Genomic DNA, 20,853 nt, shown 5'->3' on the forward strand with positions numbered 1-20,853 from the left:
AAAAAAGATTTTATTGTATGCATCTGTGCGTCACAGTGTGTATGTGCACCATGTACATGCCTAGTGCTGAGAAAGATCATGGGTCCCCTGGAGTTGGAGTTACAGATGATTTTGAGCTGTTCAGATTGTGTGCTGGAAACCAAACTCAGGCTTTCTGTAAGAGCAGCAAATGGTCTTAAACCTCTGACCAGCCCCTATAATTAGCTCTTAATTTCAATATAGACAATAATATAATAGGACCAATTAAATGTGATTTGTTTTTCTTATTTTAAGTACAGGGCAGGAGATTCTGTGGAATAATCCTTTTGTACACTGTGAATATATGTATTACTTTAATTGGTTAATAAAGAAGCTGACTGGCCAATAGCTGAACAGGATAAGGTTAGGCAGGAGAGCCAAACTGAGAATGCTGGGAAGAAAAAGGGCAGAGAGTGGAGTTGCCAGGAGACACAGAAGGAAGCAAGATGGGCATGCCGTACTAAGAAAAGGTACCAAGCCACATGGCCAAGCATAAATAAATATATATATTGGTTAATTTTAAGAGTTGGCTAGTAACAAGCCTGAGCTATTGGCCAAGCATTTAAAATTAATATTAAGACTCTGAGTGGTTAATCGAGAGTGGCTGTGGGGCAGGGAAACTCCACTCACAGGGGTATGTGAATGAAGGTGCCCATGGAAGACAAAGGCATAAGATCTTGGAGCTGGAGTTACAGGCAGTTGTGAGCCATCCAGTGTTGTACTGGGAACTGAACCTGGGTCCTCTTGAAGAGCAGCAAGTGCTCTTAACCACCAAGCCAACTCTCCAGCCCCCTAAATGTGGTATTTTAAAAAAGCAAAGGGGAGGTTAGAGAGCTGGCTCAGCACCAGGACCTACATGGGAAGAAGAGAACCAATTCCCACATGTGGTCTTCCTCTAGGGCACACACACACACAAGTAAATCTGATTTAAAAAATTAAAAATAATACTAAATACTCAGAGAAACATGAGCCAAGGAGCATTCGCAACTACATGGTGCTCAACATCGTATGATCTGTGCCTCCACTACATACATGCAGACAGAAACTGATAATAATAAATATATCTTTTTTTTTTTTTTTTTTTTTTTTTTTTTCGAGACATTTCTCTGGTAGCTTTGCCCTGGAACCACTTGTAGGCTCTGAACTCATAGATCGCTGCTCTGCTCCGAGTCTGATTAAAGGACCACCGGCTAAAAAAAAAATCAAAAAAAAAAAAAAAAAAAAACAAATAGCATAAAAAGATTTATTTAAAATCATATTAAAACGAGGAAACTGGAAAGATGACTCAGTGGTTGGCCCTTTTGCTGCTCTTGTAGAGAACCCAAATCGGATTCCCAGCACCCAGACTGAGTGGCTGGAACTCCAGGGGATTCAACACCTCTGCCTTGGTCAGGCATCCAATATTAAGTACATATACCCACACACTGACACATATTTAAAAATAAATACTTCAAAAATAAATAAACTAAAAAAAAGAGCAAGTCACTAGAAATCAATTATTTAAATTCACTTTCAGTCCTCACTATTTAAAGTTTACATAGACAAACATAGAGATATTACACTGAGTCAGATTTAAAGATACTCAGCTATGTGTGGTATCTGTTTACAAGCACATCTGACAGACTCTTATCAACTACTAACAGAGAAACAGCAAAGGCAATAAAGCTTCCGTAGAGGTTTCCTTGGTTTTGGCTTTGGGGGTCTTACTTGAAACAGGGTCTCCCTATACAGCCCAGGCTAGCCTCAAACTGGAGACCCTTCTGCCTACCATAGGACTAGGTAACAAGTGTGTGCCATCACATCCTGCTTTGCAGATACTTGGTTTGGTCTGATTTAGGGAGTTAGTTGGGGAGGCCAGGATCTTGCATATATTAGCCTAGACTGGCCCTTGAACTCACAACAATCCTCCTACCTTGATTTCTCAAGTGCTGGAATTACAGGTGTGTTATCACCATGCTCAGAATTTTATTGTTTCAAATGCTGGTGATCAAACCCAGGGCCTTGAATAAATATTCCAAGCAAGCACTACACATAGAGTTATATCCCCAATACAAGAGAAGATCTTATAATAAGAGATAGAGCATCATGTGACGCAGAGTAGACTAGAACTCAGGTTATCTCTTCCACCTTTCAAATGCTGCTAGAGTTACAGACATACACCACCATGCTTGTTTCTACTAGAAATACTTTTAAACTGGATGTGGTGGCTCACCCCTTTAATTCTAGCACTTTGGAGTCAGAAAACAGGCATATGCCTGAGTTCAAGCCCAGCTTGGTCTACAGAGGGCTACACAGAGAAACCATGTCTCAAACAAACAAACAGAGATTTTTTTAAAACACGACATGATAGCGCATGCCATTAACCCCAGCATTCAAGAGGCAGAGGCAGACAGATCTCTGTGAATTTGAGGCCATCCTGGTCTACAGAGCGAGTTCCAGGACAGCCATAGCTGCATAATAAAGACCTTGTTTAAAAAAGGGCACCCCACCCCCAAAAAAGACTAGTGTTGAGTATGTAGTATACTGGTAGAGGACTTGCCTGATATTCCTGAAGTTATGAGTTCAAGTCCCAGAACTGAACCTCCCATTGCTGTGTCCAAATTGAAAGTAAAACGTTTAATTCTCCCTTGTCTTTGAGAGCAAGAGACAAATGCAGAGTCCAGTCTATGAGTGTCAGGTCGGGAGCTGTCTTAGGACTATCAGACTTCTCATTTTTAAGTTAAAAAAAACTAAAGCCCAAGAGACATCCCTATCCAGGAAGACAGAGGCAGGAGCAGGAGTGTATTGTTTTACTTTTTGAAGCAATTAGCCTGTGTTTCCCTTGCCTCCTTTAAAGGAAATGTTCTGCACAGGGCTACCGAGTCTTCAAGATCTTCAGTCATTCTTTGTTTTCTTTAAGTATGAAAGCATAAGCTCAAACACTGAAAACAAGAAACATTTTTAAAGTATGAAAACTACTTTTCAGGGCCGCTCTAGGGTTCAGAACACAGCAGGAACAGCCAGCCCCACTGAGCCTCTAGACAGTAATTACAGCACACAAGCCACCATCTGTCCACTGGAGAAAGAGGAAGAGTTGAAAGACCTCCACTTCCCCAGCGACATGCCAGGACAGCCACTGAATGTCTTTAAATCAGGAGACGGGGGAGACCAGCACACATTTCTGACATGTATGAACAAGCAACAAGCCAACACTCTGACAAATAATGGGAAGAAACTTTGAGAGAGAATGAAAAGAAAATTAAATAATACTATTTCCTATTTCCACGATAAAATGAGAAGAAAGGCGAGTGCCCACTCTTCTACGTGTGACTTAAGTATAGAGGGAACCCACTCAGCCTTCCAGGTTCTTGTTTCCTCGAAGAAAAGGCTGGCCAGGGAGCACATGGACAGCAACAGAAATAGTTTCTAACAGAGAAAGTTTTCTAACTGGAAACACGCTAGAAAGGCAGGAAGAGAAGCAAATGGTGGGGGTCCCATGCTCCCCATAGATTGGGCCTTTGAGCATACCATTTTTTCACGTAGCCCTGGTGGTCCCAGGTTTCCTGTCTTCCTCTGCCAACTGGATTCTTTACTGTTGACCCAATGCCTCTGTCTAGGCCCTACTCCCCAGCTACTGGATGGTGCCGTACACACTGCAGCAAGGGCTCCATTTGCTGCTGCAGCCCCAGGCTTCCGTCAGAGGTAAACACATGAGGGGATGCAACTAGGGCTCGTCCTACTCCATTGCTTATTCTGCTCACCACAGTAATCAGCCTTGCTAAAAACTAAGCAAGTTTGCTGTTCTGTGAACGAGTTTTCACTCTGTACCCTAGGCTAGCTCAAACCTGCTGCAATCTCCCTGCCTCGGTGGCAAAACGACAGAGGGACTACATATAATAACTGCCACACTGGACTTCAACGCTTTACTTTAAAATCATTTCATTTGAATCACTGTAATTTTATAAAAGAGATCTCCCTCAAGTAATTTTTAATTTTTTTCATGTGCACATATGCAAAATGTAAAACAAAAGACTTTTAATTATGAAGTTAAAAGTCTAATTTAATTAGACACACATTTGACTTTTCATTCTATGATTATCACTTTTTTTTTTTTTTTTTGAGACAGGGTCTCTACATAGCCCTGGCTGTCCTGGAACTCACTATGTAAAGCAGATTGACCTTGAACTCATAGAAAGCCGCCTGCCTCTGCCTCTGGAAATTAAAGGCATATGCCACCATGCCTGACTGATTAACACTTTTTAATGTGGTATAAAACTCACTAATATGGGGCCAAAGGGATGGCTCAGCAGTTAAATGAGCTGGCTGCTCTTCCAAAGGTCCTGAGCTTAATTCCCAGCACCCACAGGGTGGCTCACAACCATCTATAACTGTAGTCCCATGGAATCTGATGCTTTCTTCTAGTGTGCAAATGTAAGACAGACAAAACACCCATATACATAAAGTACATAAGTAAATAAATCCCTTTTTAAAAAAAACTCACTAATACTGAACCAGATCCATAGGTATTATTTACTAAAACACAGATGTAGGGGTAGTTGTCTGTGAAGCACCACCCCTAGAAGGCAGCAGGTAACTGCTAGATACCTGCTCTGCCCTGGGCATGGCTGAGATGGAGACCCCTTAAGACCAGAGGTGCATATTTCTCACTCTCTTGGCTACCTCATGATCCTGGATGTTGGATTGCAGACCAAGTCTCCAGAGAACTGCATTGGACTATACCTCACCTCTCCTGGATGCTGTAACCTATCCCTTTGCTGGTTTTAAGTCACCCCAAAATAAACCTCTTTTGACTATCAGATAAACTACATGGAATTGCCTCATTAGTTTAACTGGTACCCAACGTGGGGCCCGAACCCATGACCCTGAGATTAAGACTCTCATGCTGTACAGACTAAGCTGGCCAGGCAATGGTTATAGAGTTGGGGATGGAAGAAAAAAATGGACTCAGTATTCTCTTTTAGAAAAGAAAAGGGGGAATGGATAGATATAGGATATTAAGGTAGATTATTGTATTTACTAGTAAACTAATTCAGTAAAATATCAGTCTTAGATAATTTACACTGATATGGATTCTTATATATTGATAGAAATGTAAACTATTCTTATAGTCCTATTTAAGATCATTTGTATATTGATACAAATACAAAACTATATTTGTTGTATTGTATACATACTCCCACTCCTGTTTGAAATATTTTGTATATTGATACAAATGTAATATTATATTTGTCATACTATATGTATGTTCTACCTCTGTTTAGGATATTTTGTATATTGATACATATTTAGGATTACTGTCATATTGCATATTGCACTATACATTCCTACCTCTGTTTAAGCTATTTTGTGTATTGTCACAATTTTGAGGTCATTGTTCTTTTACCAACATTTGCTTATGGAATGTTTACCTTGTTTACATGAAGCCTTAGTCCTTAAGTTATTTAGATAAATAAAACTTACAGATTTATAGTCACCTATGCTTGTCATCTCAATAGTTATGTTAGTTAGGCTGCCCAGATTTACAGATATATAGGTCAGGTGGACAGGTAGTCTTTGAACACTTCATAGACCTAGAGAATACGGCATTTAGAATACTGTTGACATGAGACATGATTGCTCCTGACAGCACCGATTTGATCCAGAGAGAATGTTGGGCTTCTAAGACATTTCCTTTTGGAAGTTTGTCTTCTTCTTGGCACAAAATGGCCTACTTGGCAAAGAACTGCCCTTGCCTCGACTGTTGACAATACAAATACTGTCCCTTCTGAATGAGCAGGACACAAGGAAAAGTGACTACTGAACTCTGCCAAGACAGGGTAAAACAGCCTTTCAAAATACCTGCTTCTGAAAATGATCTGTCAGATACTCTAGGCCTGTAGCCAATTTGATTGCACCAACGATGCTAAGAAACTTTAGGTGACTGTCCAGGCTGCCAGCTGTCTCTGTCTACTCTCACAAGACTCTCCGAAAGTTGCTTGCATCCTTCTACTGTTTCTCAGATATTATATTCCTTCTCAGGTCTTTGATGGGATTGAAAACTAACAGTTAAAGTTACAATCTTGTATCTTAGCCAGATCATATTAAGTCTTCAGGATAGGACACCTTTTGGAATGATCTCTGTAACATGCCATTTACCTATGCTCCAGACTTTCTCTGGATTTTAGTATGTGTCTCTTGTTTGATGTTGCTCTTGTTGGTTGTAGTTCCATTTGTTTATGTCATTACCCTTTATTTCTCCTTGATAATAATTCCTATTGTATATAATTTTGTGTTAGGTCAGAACTTTCTTCCTTAAACAAAAAGGGGAGATGTGGGGGTAGTTGTCTGTGCTTCACCCCTGAAGCACCGCCCCTAGTAGGCAGTAAGCACCTGCCCCTGCCCCAGGGCATGGCTGAGATGGAGACCCCTTAAGACCAGAGGTGCATATTTCTCACTCTCTTGGCTACCTCATGATCCTGGATGCTGGATTACAGACCAAGTCTCCAGAGAACTGTGTTAGACTGCACCTCACCTCTCCTGGATTCTGTAACCTATCCCTTTGCTGGTTATAAGTCACCCCAAAATAAACCTCTGTCGACTATCTGACAAACTACATGGAACTGCGTTGTTAGTTGTTGCTTTACACAGTAGGTGTCTATGTGATGACTCATCCCTAACAGGCTTGAGGGCCAGTTGGCCCAAACAAGTAAAAAAGATACTTTCTGAGAGCAAACCTGGGTCTGCCTAAGGGGCTTAGCAACAGCAGCTGAAACATGATCTGGAGATGACCTTGACCAATGAGAGGCAGCCATGTCACACTAGCAGATGCATATTCATCAGACCCCCCCCCCCCGTGGGGTGGAGGGTATATAAGGCTTGCCTCTTCCTGAATAAACTGAGCTTGTTGTTTTTACATTCTCCCAAAGTCTGTGTCATTGACTCTGCGCCTACCTGGCCCGCTCCCCCAAAAGGAACAAGAGCACAGGACCTTGCCACAGTTGTCTTTTTTCTCTGTGTGACTTTTTCAAAATTTATTATTCTTTGACAATTTCATACGTGTAAATAATACAGTTTGGTCACTCTAGCCTCCCTCCTGAGAACCCTCTCCTGATGAACCCCTCTCCCCAGCAACACTGTCTTCATGCCTTTCTGTTACAGGGTATTTTTGTTTGGTTGGTGGTTGTTGTTGGATTTGAGACAGAGTTCCTCTGTGTAGCCTTGGCTATCCTGGAACTACCTCTGAAGACCAGGCTGGCCTCAGAGATCTGCCTACCTATGCCTCCTAAATGCTGGGATTAAAGGCTTGTGTTTTTTTGTTCCTTTTTTTTTTTTTTTTTTGGTGGTCCACTAAGTTTAATTAGTGTTGTTTGCATGAGCATGGGTGGAAGGGTATTGACTGAAGCGTGGGCAACTAACTTGCAGCCACTGGTAAAGAAAAAAAACTCCCTATCCCCTGGCAACCATTAACTGTCAACAGCTCCTCAGTGATGCTAAGGACTAAGCCCCTCCCCTCAAGAGATCTTTTTGATAATCTGGTTTTCTGTAACTAGCTGTTACATACTTAAGCTGTTATAACCTTGAATAAGCTACTTAATCTCTTTGGCCTTCAGCACTCAGGAGGCAGAAGCAGAAGGAGCTCTTTGAGTTGAGGCTAGTCTGGGTCTATATAGCAGGTTCTAGACCAGCCACAGCAATGTAGTCAGACTGACTGACACTGTCTCTCTCTCTCTCTCTCTCTCTCTCTCTCTCTCACACACACACACACACACACACACACACAAAAAAAAAAATTAACCGGATTAAATTTTTAAGGTTATACCAAAAAGGTACCTGGAATGGCCCCTGGCATTTAAAAAGCACTAGAAAGAATGTTAGTTTACCTGGGGACTAAAATTAACAAGACTTGCCATTCTTCGATGAAAGAACAGTGGTGCCTCTCATTCATGCTTCCAGTCATCAGCCCTGATTGGTAGGTCGGAAAGCATTTAGAGCAGTGTTTCTCAGCTCTGTTGTTATTTAATTTCTCTTGGGCAACAATCAGATTGTTAATGGCATGCTATGAGTCTTTGTGATGACATTTTGACTTGATTTGTCACAGAGTTTTCTTTCATTAATTTGAATTTTCTGTTATTACTGTGTTGTACCATTCCTCTGGGATCAAAGGCTGGTGGGGTGTCACTCTGTAGCAGAGTGCAGTGGATTAACAATTCAAAATCAGCTGAAATAAGAAGGCAAAATTACAAGATCGCAAGCTAGCTCAGCAATGCTGTGCAAGCATGGCAAACTGAGCTTGATCCTAAAACCCACATAAAGGTAGAAAGAGTCTACCCATGGCACCATATAGCACCCAGGCACATACATAATGCTTTTAAAAAGAGAGATCAAAATGAGGAGTATACTTTAAAATTATATTCCTCCTGACCAAAACAAATACAATTTACATAACTACTTTACAATGTTCCCAAACTCAAGATAATGTGATAAAAAATGCTCAGAACAAATAGAATGGGCTACTACAAAAACCCTTCCTCCAATTACAGGGGTAATGTATCAAGTGAATACACATAGCAAGGCCACTCCTGCTGCTTATGTACATCCTAGAAATTCTACCTTGGAACACGGGTCTTTCCTTAGTACTACTTACTTGAGGGACAAGTAGTCAATGGCTTTTTGTCCTGTGTGTGAACGAAAGCCATGCAACAAGTAAGAGTTTTTATTTAGGTTGTTAATCTCTAAGTCAATACATAGAATCAAAAGCAGCAACACCCTGGCTATGAAGCTGCTGGCATACACTGCAGTCAGTGTGTACTTGTAAAAGACACAATCAAAGGTGAGCAAGTCCAAACATAAACATCTTCTACTACAGTGTGCCTAAGGAGTTCTCTAAACAACAACAAATACCTCTTACTAGTGTTAAGCCGTGTCTTACCACCAGACACTACCTCGCCTGGCACAAGGGGTCACATGGTCTTAGAAGACGGAAGATAAGGAGAGCAAGAGTAGAGTCCAAGTGGATTTAACAAAGAAGCAGAGCTAGGCATGGTGGTGCACATCTTTAGTCCCAGCACTTGGGAGGCAGGTATAGGTATAGGTGGATCTCTGTGAGTTCAAGGTCAGCCTGGTCCACACAGGAAAAACCCTGTTCCCAAAAAACCAAAACAACCCCAAAAGGCTAGAAAAATCTCAACCAGTGTAAAGGAAACTATCCCCAAGTCTCACTGCTTGAGTGCTGGCTTCTGTTTCTCCACTGGTTGTGTCCGATAGGCTCCTAGGCACGTTTCTGTGAATGTCGGCCAATCTCCCAAGGACTTCTGGTCCTTGTAAGATACTCTCATGGAACTGCTGTGAGAAAGAGTCAAGAGCCGAACTGTACAAGTGCGTAGCGGAGCTAGTGCGTAACCGACAGCCCTCACATCTAGGAATTGAACCAGGGCCAGAAAGCCATCTGGATGGCAAACAGCAACATGAGAAGAATTTTAAATAGCTTCAGCTGTAGAAAAAGCACCGCTACAGGCTCTGGACCTTTTAACTATTTGCCTGCTGCTGTCATTTTGAAAGCAAGAGAAAATACCCACAGTTTAAAAGAGTCTGCTACCAACACTGGGTTTCCTCCAGTAATTTCAGGACTTACTATTCTTTTGCACAATGGTTTAACTTTGCTTTGTACAATATTTATTTGTTTTAATTTTTTTCCCTTGGCGAACAATTTTCCTCTTTAGATATCTGGCCCTGAATGACAAAATGCATCTGTGAGGGGCTTTCATTTCCCCTTATTATTGACAGAGAAGCGGGCGTAGGCAGCCAAGGCTAATACAAGGCTATCTGTCTCTGGAGTCTTCTCTCTAGAGGGTTCAGTAAGCCAGGAAAGGGAGGCGGACAGTGTCATTCAGTGCAAGGCATTGAACAAAGAGGAGGAGAGAGGCTAGCTCAGAGGCAGAATTCCTACCTAGTCCTGAGTTCAATTAATTATTTATTTACTAAATATTCACTCTGTTATAGGCACACCACACATTTGACTGGGGAAAGATAAGGTTTAAAAACTAAAACACGCCGGGCGTTGGTGGCGCACGCCTTTAATCCCAGCACTCGGGAGGCAGAGGCAGGCGGATCTCTGTGAGTTCGAGGCCAGCCTGGGCTACCAAGTGAGTTCCAGGAAAGGCGCAAAGCTACACAGAGAAACAAACCCTGTCTTGAAAAAACCAAAAAAAACAAACAAAAAAAAAAAAAAAAAAAAAAAACTAAAACACTGGGGCTGGAAAGATGGCTCTGCAGTTAAGAGCACTGGCTGCTCTTCCAGAGGACCTGAGTTTGATTTCCAACACCCACATGGCAGCTCACAACCATCTGTAACTCTCTAGTCCGGGGATCCAATGCCCTCTTCTGGCCTCTGTGGGCACCTGCACACATAGCACACACATTCATGCAGACACTTACAGATGTTAAGTGGGAGTCACATCTCAACTACTTCACTGGGAGGGTCCTCCTTCTTATATGAAGGAAACACGTGAGAGGGTAGGTAAGGCTTAACTGGCTCATGGCCTACAGGAGCCAGAGATGAGGATGACTACTGGTAAAGAAGACTAGGGAGAGTATCTGCTTGACTGTCCCAAGAAGGTGGGATGGTAAGGTGAAGCGGAAGGGCTATTAGGAGCAAGCATGGCAGGTGAGTGGAGGCAGCACCCTCTGAAGAGAATCAATGCTGTTTTCACAGGGCCTACTTAGTGCATATGTCTGTGTTTGTGTGGCTGTGTGCATCCTTAATCCCAGCACTCCAGAGGCAGAGGCAGGCAGGAGGCCAGACTTGTCTACATAGTGAATTCCGGGCAAGCCAGGGCTACACAGTGAGACACTGTCTCAAACAAAAAATATATAAATAAATTAATTAAACAGTCATATTTTCCAAAGAATACAGACTATTTAAACAAGTTCTTAATTTAATAGTTCAAAACCGGCTAGCATAGTACTAATATGTTTGCCAACAACTTGCATAAAGGCATAATCTCAGATTTACTTCATGTAATAACTTCTATTTGCTATAAGATCATAAGTAAACTTTGTTTCTGTGTTTTGGTTTTTTTAGACAGTGTCTTAGTATGCATCCCCAGCTGGCCTCAAACTGGCAGCAGTTCCCCTGCCTCAGCCCTGAGTACTGAGATTACAGGATGGGTTGTGATTCCTGGCTCCATGATGAAGCCTGCATCCAGGATCGTAGGAAAGCTAGTGAACTGTGACAGCCTGACTGTGCTAACAGAGCTGGTAAGGACCACCAGCTACAGCCTGAATTCCTACAACATGGGAAGTGTATGGAGATGCCTGGAAACTCTTTGCTTTCATCACTAAGGAAATGCTCACATGCTATAAAACTTAAAGAGTATGGTTTCTTAACTATCTTTTTCTTTACTTGAAAAATTATATTTATTGGGCTGGAGAGATGGCTCAGAGGTTAAGAGCACTGGTCGATTTCCCAGAGGTCCTGAGTTCAATTCCCAGCAACCACATGGTGGCTCACAACCATCTGTAATGAGATCTGGCGTCCTCTTCTGGCATACAGGCATTCATGCAGGCAGAACACTGTATATATAATAAATAAGTAAATCTTTTAAAAAAAGAAAGAAAATTGTGTCTGTTTTGTGTGAGCATGGGGGGGCACACGTGTACATTATGTGTGAACATCAGGACGACTTGTGGGAGTTGAGCTCCGCCTCCCACCACGCTGGTCTCAGGCTTATCGGGTTTACTGACAAGCACGTTCACCCACCAGGCCACCTTGCTGGCCCTAGAGTACAGATTCCCCTCCCATCTCCACCCAACCCTGCCTAAGACAGGGTTTCTCTGTGTAACAGCCATGGCTGTCCTAGAACTTGCTTTGAAGATGAGGCTAGCCTCAAGAGATCTTCCTGCCTCTGCCTCCCTGAATGCTGGGATTAAAGGACTATGGATTCTTAAACATTTAAAACTGGGGCTTAAGGAATAAGGTAACTACACCACTGTCACTGTGACAGACTGGAATTGTGGTGGGACACCAGGTAAGCCAAAGATTCCGGCTTCCTGTGCAGTTACAAGTGGCTGTATATGGAGCTCCATATGGAATGCAGAGTGGAAACAGCTGTACCAACCTCAGGTCAGGAATGTGCAGGACGACTACAGTCTGCATCACCTCATTCTCCTTCCAATGGCAACAAATAACGAAGAGCAGCCACAAGTGGAAGAAAGAGATCACTCCATAGCAACTGCTTCTTGAGTGAAAACAGAGGCACAGTCTGCTGGGTTTGGCCATTATTAATTTTCAGTCTGTTACAAATGATCTTCACTAATTTAGTCAAACACACGAGGTTGGAAGGCTATGATTAAAACCCACAATCATTAGTCACAGGTAGTCCAATATCAAGTGTTTTCTTCTCTGTCCAAACAGGAAACAGAATTATCAGTAAGAGTGTAGAGACTGTCACCATGATGCCAGCAAAGCCCTTGCTCCTACCCCTGGCAGAATCACCAGCATCCTCTCTGGGCATTGCTTTGCACTCTGTGCTTTAGAGCACCTCCCCACCTCACCCCCATGGAAATGAACACAGCGACAGTTCTCTTTTAGCACCTTCTGAGGATTACTGTTGTCACCAACAGCTGCAGAGGCACAATGAATATGAATCTGACTTAAGGCAGACATGAAATTAGGCAAAGAGAGAAAGGACATCAGAAACCTTAAGTATTTTAAGAAATGCAAGACCACTAAGACTGGAACTCAGGCCAGGCGGTGGTGGTGCACGCCTTTAATCCCAGCACTTGGGAGGCAGAGGCAGGCGGATCTCTGTGAGTTCAAGGCCAGCTTGGTCTACAGAGTGAGATCCAGGACAGGGACCAGTCAGAGAATAGGCACAGGCAAGAGGCCGAGTACATGTAGTGTTCTTCCTGGTGTAAATAAACGGGAGAAGACCCGATGAAAAACATTCAACAGGAGAGTACAAAATGATTAGATGAAGCATGTTTTAGGGGTAGGGATAGCTTAACAAAACCCCTAATTTCAACTGGTCATGAGCCGAAGCACACAACTTATACCATTGATAAGCTATAAGTTAACGGGACTATATAAAGAAATATGAATCCAACATAAAAAGCAAAAAAACCAGAAATTTACCAAAGCCCAAATAACCCAAAAGCTTACAGGTAAAAATGCTTAATGTAATTATTCACTATAGAAATGATAACTAAAACCACAATCAGGCCAGTGGTTGCTCACATTTTTGGTCTCAGCATGGGAGGCAGAGGCAGGGGGATCTGAGTGAGTCAGAGCTACACAGTGTCACCGTGTCAAAATAAAAACCAAAAACAAAGAAACGAAACCCACTGGTATTCACAGATCACTGTTAGCAGGTGAACAAACTAACTCATTCTTCTCTAAACAGAACATCAAAAACCCCATGTTCTTATTTTATGACACTCTCATCCAAGAATATCAGAGGCACATGAACATTTAAGCTAAAAATTTTCATAATAACCAAAAGAAGTCTCAACTCAAACATACATCAATAGAGCAGGAAATTGTACAGAATGTTTTATAATATGGAAAAGTAATTAAATAAATACAACTATATACACCACCATTAATGAACTTCACAAGCACTGTTAAAGAAACAGAAAAAGGGCCAGGCATGGTAGCTCACATCAGTTGTATCCACAGTACTCAGGGGCCTGAGGCAAAAGAATTGCTACTCAGTTTCAATCTAGTTTGGAATAATATGAGACACTGTCTCACTTTAAAAAAAAAAAGGGGGGGGGTCCAAAAGAACACATACCGTAAGACTCAGTTGAATTAACTCTAAGTACCAGTTGAAATATCATTAGAGATAGGCATGGTGGCTCACTCACTTAGGATGCTGAGAAAGCAAGATCACTGCTGGTTCCAGGCCCCAAGTAGGTTCCAGACCAGCCTGGTTACATAGTAAGACACTGTCTCAAAAAACCAAAATCAAAACCAATGGGAATGGTGATACACACTTTAATCCAAGCACTCAGGAGGCAGAAGTAGGTGGATCTCTGCAAGTCTGAGGCCAGCCTGGCCTACAGCCAGCTGGGGCTACACAGGGAGTCTGTCTCAAAAAATATTAAGAAAGTAAATATTATTAGAGATGCAAAGACAGAGTAAGATCATAAAAACAAACTAAGGAAATGAAACAAAATTCAGGGCAATGTCTCTTGCAAAAGGAAGCAGCAGAGGAAAGCACTAATATTGCTCGGGGCACCACACATAGGTCCTATTTTCTCCGTAAATTGAAGTCTTCCCGGCATGTCTTTCTTCTCGTGTGTGACACACATGTGTGTTTCTATCTGAAAGTGTGTGTACATGGAAGGCTGAGCTCATTTACAAGTCTTCCTCCATCGCTCTCCATCATATCCCCTGAGACAGTCCCTCCAGTTAAAGCCCAGCTCACAGGTACGGCTGGCTAGCGCTGGGCTAGCCAGCTTACGTATGGGATCCCATCTCCACCTCCAAGTGCTGGAATTACAGGCAGGCTGAGGCCCACCCAGCATTTCCTGGGTTCTGGGGTCTTCTTTCATCACCAAGCCACTTCCCCAGCCCCACTGAATGTTTCTATGCATGCAAATGCTCACAGTGACAGCAAATGCAAGGCGAGGCATGAAGAGTCGTGTGATGGGAGCTCATTCTCTAGTCCACTCAGCCTGTGGTCTGTGTTGGGTTAACCAAGTCAAACTCCAGCCTGCTCTGGTCCCTGAACTCTGCCCTCCCAGCACTGTTCCCACCTCCAACTTCCTACCATGCACCTCTGCAACTGCTTGTTACAACTGTTGTCTTTCTCTCCAAATTTTAAGACAGAAGACAGATTACAGACTATAGCAAGGCCTTGTATCCTGCTAACTGTTGATTACGACACCACTAATGGTACCTGAGCTCCTATAAGGCTCTGGGCTCAATTCCCAATACCACATACACACACAGTCTGGATTATGGAGCACTTCAGATTAGGAAACGCAATCTGTACTGTCCATTTTATAAAATTACACTTAGAATAATATCCTATGTTATGCATTAAACCAGTAAACTTTGGGCTGGAAAGATGGCTCATTAGATAACAGCACTTCCTGTATAATCCTGAGGACTGGAGTTAGGATACCAGCACCCCAACAAGCCAGCATCACTGCGTATCAGTACCCCAGCTCTGACAAGGATGGAGATAAGGGCTGCCCAGACTTGATGGCCTCAAGCCTAACTGTCAAAGTGTGAACCCCACACTCAGGAAGAGACTGTGCTGCAAAGGAACAGATGGAGAATGACAGGAGACCCAAAGTCTTCTAGCTGGAATGTGTGCACACAGGCTTATAGACTCCCACAAATGCGCGTTTATAGGCACACAGTCAGACACAGGCGCGCGCGCGCGCACGCGCACACACACACACACACACACACACACGAGTCTTTAAAACACAAAACAAAACAAACCCCTTTGGGGCTGGAGAGATGGCTCAGCAGTTAAGAGCCTTTGTTCTTACAGAGGACCTGGGATCGATTACCAGCACCTACATGGTAGCTGACAACTGTCCACAACTCCCGTTTCAGGGGATTCCATATCCTTTTTTGACCTCTATAGGTACCAGGCACATGTGTGGTGCAGAGAAATACATACATGGGAGCAAAATACTCATACACAGAAAATAAGATAAATTATCAGACAGTGGTAGTGCATGCCTTTAACCCCAGCACTCAGGAGGCAGAGGCAGGTGGATCTGAGTTCAAGGACAACCTGGTCTACAGAGCGAGTCCCAGGACATCCAAGGCTACACAGAGAAACCCTGTCTCAAAAAACCAAAAAAGAAAAAGAAAATAATAATCTAAACAAACAAACCTGGACCAGTGAGATGGCTCAGCAGACAAAGGTGCTTGCAGCAGCAGCAGGAGAGACAGCCAGAGTTTGATCTCTGGACTCCACTTAAAGGTGGGAAGAGAAGAAAAAAAACAAAAAACAAAAAACCAAGGTGGGAAGAGGGGACCAACTGGACAAAGATGCCCTCCGAATACACGAGTGTCATGGCCTGTACACGCCCCCCCCCCCTCACACACACACACACACTGATGATGATGATGATGATGATAACAATAGATAATAAAATTTGAAGAATGCCTTAACCTAAGCTTTCACATAAAGCTGTAAGCATGTAACAGCACGGACTATTCTGCACCCTCTTCCACTGGAAAACTGGACTGAGAACAAGGCAGACATTTATGCTGTCCTTTATCTACTACTTCCTCTATCGTGTGGCTGTCAAAAGGCTAAATGAGATTCTGGCAACATAAAAAAAAAAAAAAAAAAAAAAAAAAAAACAGTTTTGAAAGGTCATGCTATGCAGACAGTCACAGCTTTCATAGTGTCCTTACTGTCTAAGGCAGATACATGACAATCTGACCAGTTATGTTCTGAGAAAAAGCAAAATGCACATGGCCATTACATTATCAAAGGACCAGAACTGTAGACACTCAATAATATCTTTATGAACATCATTCCCAACTGTATAAACATCCAGTGCACATTAGTGAAACGGACCCGGGAGCAAAGAAACAGAACTGGACGTAGTAACCAGCTCCCCCAAACTCTGGCAGGCAGGCTGAAACTGGACCTCTGTTCACTCAGGGTTTATAAACATAATAAATTTTCAAATTACAACAGCTCAACACCAGGCTTGGTGGCACCTGCCTATCATCACAGCACTTAGGATGGGGGACAGGTGGTTCAGGAGTTCAATGTCATCTTCAGCAACATAATCACTTTAAGGCCAGCATGGACTAAATAAGACCCTGTCTCAAAAAACCAAAAACATGGTGGTGAATGCCTCCAATGCCAACGTTTGGGAGGTAGGAGCAGAAGGATCAGGAGTTTAAAGTCAGCCTCAGATACAGAAGAGAATTAGAGACCAGACTATGCTACGTGAGACCCTGTCCCAATAAACAAAAAAACAAAACCACAAAAAACAAAAAACAAAACAAATTTCAAATGCGTCATTTTCCAAGGAGCAGCATAAAAGCTATACTCAGCTGGAGGTGAACTTGGTGGCAGAGCACAAGCTTAGCACGTGTGAGATACTAGGTTAAAGCTGTAGCACCTAGAAAATAACATTAACACCGCTCACAGACATGGTGGTGCATGTCTCCAATGGCAGCACTCAGGAAGCTGAGGCGGGAAAACAGCCCTGAGGTAAGGCCAGCCTGGGCTACAGAGTGAGCCCATATTTCAAACGAATAACCCCACATTGATCGTTCTTTTCTTTTCTTTTTTTTTCCTTTCTTTCTTTCTTTTTTTTTTTTTTTTTTTTTTTTTTTTTGGTTTTTTGAGACAGGGTTTCTCTTGTGTAGCTTTGCGCCTTTCCTGGAGCTCACTTGGTAGCCCAGGCTGGCCTGGAACTCACAGAGATCCACCTGGCTCTGCTTCCTGAGTGCTGGGATTAAAGGCGTGCGCCACCACTGCCTGGCCGTTCTTTTCTAATTAGCACATAAAGTAACAAGTTTCCTCATGGCATACTCATGCACAGGTATTGAGTTTGGACTGGTACCCTGACATACACCCTGCTCCACACCCACCCTATGTTTCCACCCTGTCTCTGCCTGTTCCCTTCCGCTCCCGGTATTCCCCTCTCCACTTACAGATCATGTGTTGTATTACTCTTCCTGACTCACCCTGATCATTCTTCAAAATTTCCCTAATTTGATCACTTCAAAAACCTGTCAGCCAGGCATAAGTGGTGCATGATTTTAACCCCAGCACTCAGGAGGCAGGGACAAGCGGATTTCTTTGAGTTTGGAGCCAATCTACTCTAAGAGCTAGTTTCAGACCAGGCAGAGCTACATAATGAGTGAGACTCTGTCTCAAAAAAAACAAACAACCCACCCAAATAAGGGGGTTAGAAAGACAGCTCAGTGATTAAGAGCACCAGCTACTCTTCCAAAAGATTCGGGCTTAATTTCCAGCATCTACATAGCAGCTCACAACTGTCTCTCACTCCAGTCAAGCATGCAAGTGTTGCAAGGGTTTACATGCATGCAAAACACCCATATGCATAAAATAAAACAAACGGTTGGTAAAGTTAAGAGCACTTGCCCACCCAAGGTTCAATCTCCATTATTGTTGTACACCAAAAAGGGCAATAAATCAGTAAAAACTGTCTAGCTTCTTCTGAAATGTCCAAACTGCGTGGCTGGAGAGATGGCTCAGAGGTTCAGAGCATTTGTTGCTCTTCCAGAGGACCCAAGTCTGATTCCCACCACCCACACAGTGGTTCACAATTGGGTATAATTCCAGTTCCAGAGGCTCTCACGCCCTCTTCTGGCCTCCGCAGGCACTGCACACACAAACATTCAGACAAAGCACTCAGACATGTAAATAAAAAATAAAATCGTGTTCAAACTCATGGGTTAATAACAGCAGTCTGGTTTTATGTTTGCCTTTGTTATCTGAGCAAGGAATGGCCTTGTGCTCTCAAGAAGGCTACCACCTGGTGAATCTTCATTTAAAACAACAACAACAGAAACACCTTTATCCAGTAGCGGTGTCTGAGACTGTGGTCCCAGGACTCCAGACTGAAGAAGCTCAAGGCCCAGGCTATCTGGGCAGTTTCAGGCCAGCTTGGACTACAGTTTCAAACAAAAAACAAAAGCAAATAAACCAACAGAAAACCCGTCTGTATTAAGCAGCCCTCAGTAGGCCCTCAGTCTACCTTAGAGAGGCTAGGCCTGCCCCCATCCAAACCCTGTCTCCCCAATTAGAAAAAAAGAAGTGAACTAATACTCATACTTTCCTTCTATATTCAACTTGGTAAGAGACTAAGAAATAGAGTCTACAAAATTGGACACTTACCTCAAAATAATAGCCCCCATCTCAGTCTCTTAGGAACGTTTAAAAGTGAAGTACTCATGAAGCCTTTTTCAGGTTAGAAGATAAACTGAAAAAGAAAAGCGTGAAGACAAAGCATTAATCAAGATGGATAATGTTAAGTGTTTACTGTGTGTACGGCATCTGACTGCTTACTTATAACCACACACACTTAATAAACAGGCTGAAGATCTAACAAGGTTAAAAAAATTTGATGTTGAGGATCCACACTTCAATGTTCTCAGCTTTGGACCATTTTAAAAAAATCTCATACCTTTCCCTTATTAGTAGGTTTATATATTCAGGATCGAGTCTAACTAAATAATTTATAGGATGTAGTACAAAAAAGAAATGCAGGGCCCCTCAGGCCAGCCAAGGCTACGGCAGCAAGGCCCTGACTAAAAAAAAAAAAAAAAAAAAAAAACTTAAAAGCAACAACAAAATGCAGAATGCAAGCCCCTTTCCAAGATGGTTCTACAAGGAAATACGTCTAAACCCAAAGCAAAGCTTAGAGGATAAGAGTGCAGATGAACAGAGTCCACCTGTCTGTCTGCATTCCGGTGGCCCATTACCACTGTAGTTCAGAGGCCTTGGAAAACCACCCCACAGGAAAAACCAGCTTAGCCAGGATGCTACCACGAGGTGTCCCCTGACCACTGAGAGGGAGAAGACAACAGTGACACTTAGCTCACTGCAGATGTCAAGGCTAACAAGCACCTGATCAAACAGGATGTGAAGGCTGCGTTGGCTCTGACATCACCAAGGACAACACCCTGGGTCCAGCCTAAGGGAGGAAGGCAGCATCCGTTCAACTGGCTGCTGACTAGGATTCTCTGGACACCGTCAACAAAGCCGTGACCACCACAATCAGCTGGCTAATTCTAAATGCAAACCTTTCATCACCATAAGAATATTTAGTACTGGACAAAGAAATTTTTAGTATTGTTCTTTCTGAGGACCCAAGTTTGAGTACCAGTACCAACATCAAGCAGCTTACAAAGCACCTGTAACTCCAGCTCTGGGGAAATCAAACACCCCCAGCCTCTGTAATCACCTGCATTCATGTGCACACACCTACTACACACAGGTGTAAATGTAATTAAAAATAAATTTTAAACGAATTTTTAATAAGTCAGGCATAGTGGCTCATGCATTTAATCCTAGAACCCAGGAGGCAGGGAAACATGGATCTCTGAGTTTGAGGCCAATCAGGGCTACATAGTTGAGACTCAGTCTCAAAAATGAATGAATGACTGAATCGATGAATGGCACAGAGCTACTCGTTCAAAAATTAAGCATCTCAAGACAGAGGATGACTTAGTATTAAATTAAGCACAGTTCCTCCTTAAGTAAGGAGTCCTGGTAACTATACAGATTACATACCCATGATGTCAGCCACAGTCAAGACACAAATTCAGGGTATGATGGAGCATGTTTTTAATCCCAGCACTTGGAGGCAGAAGTATCTCTGAGTTTGAGGCTAGCCTGGTCTACATAGTGAGACCCTATCTAAAAAAAGCAGAAAAAGACACTAACTCTCTATTAAGTGAACAAGTATTATCTGCACAGCATGGTGCAACATCCCTGTAATCACAGCACTTTGAAGGTGGAGGCAGGAGAATTATGATTTCAAAGTCATCCTCAATTACATAGTAAATTTGGAGCCAGTCTGAGCTACACAAGACCCTATGCCAAAACCCAACAAATCAGATTCAGTGTTTATCTCTCCATTCCCCACTTCCCTCAGACTGGAAGTTGACCCCAGCACCTCACTAGGAAAATCCCCTACCCACTTCCAACAGACTACCTCTCCAGTCCTGTTTACATTCAAGACAGCAAGTAGCTCAATACATTTCCAAGGCTTGACCTGAACTCACTCTAGCTCAAGCAGACCTTGACCCTACAATCTTACTGCCTCAACCTCCCAGGTGACTAGGCTTACAGGCATGCACTAACAGTCTTAATTTCATTTTCTTCCCACAAA

At 42.8% G+C, this 20,853-nt stretch overlaps 1 protein-coding gene across 1 annotated transcript in view; it reads right to left on the reverse strand.

Annotated features, from left to right (window-relative positions):
* Pik3cb (phosphatidylinositol-4,5-bisphosphate 3-kinase catalytic subunit beta) overlaps window positions 1–20,853 on the reverse strand; it is a 110,449-nt gene that overhangs the window by 69,913 nt on the left and 19,683 nt on the right. The window contains exon 2 of the mRNA XM_028869985.2: window positions 18,855–18,939. The gene's annotated coding sequence lies outside the window, so the exon portion shown is untranslated. The remainder of the gene's footprint in view (window positions 1–18,854; window positions 18,940–20,853) is intronic.

Source organism: Peromyscus leucopus, chromosome 7 (assembly GCF_004664715.2).
Source record: "Peromyscus leucopus breed LL Stock chromosome 7, UCI_PerLeu_2.1, whole genome shotgun sequence".
Classification (NCBI taxonomy): domain Eukaryota; kingdom Metazoa; phylum Chordata; class Mammalia; order Rodentia; family Cricetidae; genus Peromyscus; species Peromyscus leucopus.